This window comes from Rhincodon typus, chromosome 27 (assembly GCF_021869965.1).
Source record: "Rhincodon typus isolate 14 chromosome 27, sRhiTyp1.1, whole genome shotgun sequence".
In the NCBI taxonomy this organism is placed as follows: domain Eukaryota; kingdom Metazoa; phylum Chordata; class Chondrichthyes; order Orectolobiformes; family Rhincodontidae; genus Rhincodon; species Rhincodon typus.
Genome location: NC_063358.1, coordinates 22,128,397 through 22,131,895, shown reverse-complemented (window position 1 = coordinate 22,131,895; position 3,499 = coordinate 22,128,397).

Sequence of the window (3,499 nt, the reverse complement as noted above, 5' to 3'; positions counted from 1 at the left end):
CTCTACAGCCCAGAGGCCTCAATATTGAGTTCTCTAATTTCAAATAACCTTCCCGCCCATAACCCAGCTCCCTTTCCAGCTCCACCTCCTCTTCCATTCTAGCTACTGACCCTCCCTTCCAGCTATCAACCGGATTCATCCCTCCCATCGACCAACCAGGATGTACGTACTAACGATGTCCACCCATCACCACCATTCCACTACACATTTCCCTCCACCTCTTTTTCTGCAGCTACCCCTACTCCCATATCCAGTCCTGAAGAAAGGTAATGTTGACTTTTCCTTTCCTCCAGATGCTGCCTGGCTTGCTGTGCTCTTGCAGACACCTGTTTGTTTACCTTGGATTCCAGCATCTACAGTTTTTTTGCCACTTCCAGCACCATTCTCCTCTGCTTGGCTGAGCAGATCCTCACTTTGAGCAACTTCTCCTTTAACTCCTCCCACTTTCTTCAGGTCAAAGGTGTGGCCATGGGCCATAGTTATGCTTGTCTCTTTGTAGGTTACATGGAGCATTCATTGTTCCAGTCCTACCCGGGGGGGTCCATCTACAACTCTTTCTCTGATATATCAATGACATCATCAATGCTACTTCCCTTTCTCATCTGGAATTGGAAAAGTTTATCGATTTTGAGTTCAGTTTCTACCCAACTCTCACTTTCACCTGGTCCACCTCTGACTCCTCTCTTCCCTTCTTCAATATCCCTGGTTCTATTTCTGGGGATATACTGGCCACTGGTGTTCATTACAAACGCACGGACTCCCACAGTTACCCGGACTATACATCCTTGCACCCTGCTGCCTGTAAAGACTCTTCCATTCTCCCAATTTCTCCATTTTGTTGTATCTGTTCTGATGATACCAGCTTCTACAAGGGAGCCTCCAAAATGCCCACCTTCTTCCTGAACTGAGGAATCCCCACCACCGTGGTTGACAGGGCACTCAGACGTATCTGATCCATCTCTCACACTTCAGCCCTCATCCTTTCTCTTCCCTCCCACAACAGCGATAGGGTTCCCCGGTCCTCACATACCACCCCACCAGCATCCATATCCAAAGAATCATAAGCCATTATTTCCTCCACCTCCAGCGGGCTGTCACCACCAGACACATACACCCCTCCCCTCCCTTGTGAGCCTTCCGCAGAGATCGTTCCCTCTGGAACACCTTGATCTACTCCTCCTTAACTCCCAACACCTCCCCACACCCCATGGTTCCTTCCCATGCAATCACAGAAAATGTAACACTTTGCCCATTTACATCCTCCCTCCTAACTATCCAAGGCCCCAGACAAACCTTGCAGGTGAAGGAGCGATTTACCTGCACCTCACTCAGTGTAATATACTGAATTTGCTGCTCATAATGTGATCTTCTCTACATTGGGGAAACAAAACACAGACTGAGTGACGGCTTTGCAGAACACCTACATTCTGTCCACAAAAATGACACTGAGCTTCCTGTTGCCTGCCACTTCAACATACCATCATGTTCCCTGGCCAACATTTCTGTCTCAGACTTGCTGCAGTACTTCAGTGAAGCAGGAACAACAACACCTCATTTTCCTGCAGCCTTCAGGACTCAATATCAAGTTCAATCATTTTAGGGCCTGAGCACGTTCTCTCATGTCCTTACCCTAATCCCCACACACCAAGCCTTGTCATCACATGGGCTGCTACCACAAACAACCCATTGTCAGCTGCTACGAGTCGCCATTAACAGCTATTCATTCTCCCAGGCTGACCTTTACCCATTTCTTTGTCTGCCTAACTGTGATTCTCTCTCTCTGTCTGAGCTCCATCTCCACCTATTGTTTACTCCTTCCCCCTCCAATACCCCACCTTCAGCAGAAATACCAACCTTTTCCGCCACAGTCTGTTCTGAAGAAGGGTCATTGGACCCAAAATATTAAACCCTGCTTTCTCTCCACTGATGCTGCCAGACCTGCTGAGTTTTTCCAGCAATTTCTAGTTTCTGATTTCTAGCATCCGCAGTTCTTCATTTTTTAAAATGTTATGTAATCTAATGGTTTTGCAATGATTAATATTGAAAACAGTTAAGCTGTTAGTTAGAGACAAAAAAAACCTGCACATGCTGGAACCCAAGGTAGACAAACAGGAGGCTGGAAGGACACAGCAAGCCAGGCAGCATTTGGAGGAAAGGAGCAGTCAACGTTTCAGGTATAACCCTTCGTCAGGATTGAAGGGTAATGCCCGAAACATTGACTGCTCCTTTCCTCCAGATGCGGCCTGGCTTGCTGCATTCTTCCAGCCTCCTATTTGTTCCCCCTAATACAGGCTTTCATGGGGATAAAGCAGAATATCTGAGGATTTTGAGGTATGATGATCTACATTGGCAGATTTCTTCACAGCCTTATTCATAATGTTTATCTTGGTAATGTAACTTGTATCTGAATGTTATCATGCAAAAGGAGGTGATGGCCAAGTGGTATTGTCACTAGGCTGTTAATCCAGAGATCTAGGTAATGTTCTGGAGGGTCTGGATTTGAATCCCAATTTGGCAGATGTTGAAATTTACTTTCTGTAAAAATTTGGAATTACAAATCTAACAATGACCATGAACCTATCATTGTTTTTTTTACCCCAATCAATCTGGTTCACTAATGTCCTTTTGGAAAGGAATTTGCTAACATTATCTGGTCTGGCCTACATGCGACTGACTCTTAACTACCCTCTGGGGGCAATAAATGCTGGCTTAGCTAGTGACTTACATCCTGTAAATGAATAATAACATTAAATTGCTTCTTCCTGTTAAGATTCAGTTGATTGCAGTACATTACTCCAGCCAAAGTTGCCAATGGTTTGAATCCCAAAACTAATGCAATAGTGTGCAGCAATGCAAACTGGAATTTTAATTTAGCTACACCATTCTAAATGGTAAGAACTATGGGCATTGTTGATTAATGTCAGAAACTAACAGCAATGGGAAATTCCAGTGGATCCAGAACAAAGACTTCCAATAGATCCGAGTGCAGTACTGGATGTTTACAGCTTTAAATATTTTATACTTTTAAGCACTACTCATATTGCCTATAGCAACAGGAGTAGTGGAGCAGCAGAACAGTGTAATTGCCTGCAGAGAAACTTGTGGAACATCAACAAGGTGAAATTACGCTTCATGGTAAAGGCTTTTAGTTCAGAGCCAGTAAAAAGCACTGAAGCAAGTCTGAGCCAGAAGCTAGTCACACTTAACTGTGACAACAAGGTGCAGGGCTGGATGAACACAGCAGGCCAAGCAGCATCATAGGAGCAGAGAGGCTGACGTTTCGGGCCTCGACCCTTCATCAGAAAAGGGGGAGGGGAAGGGGGTTTTGAAATAAATAGGGAGAGAGTGGGAGGCGGATAGAAGAGGGATAGAGGAGAGGATAGGTGGAGAGGAAACAAACAGGTCGAAGAGGCGGGGATGGGGCCAGGAAAGGTGAGTGTAGGTAGGGAGTTAGGAAGGGGATAGGTCAGTCCAGGGAGGACGGACAGGTCAAGGGGGC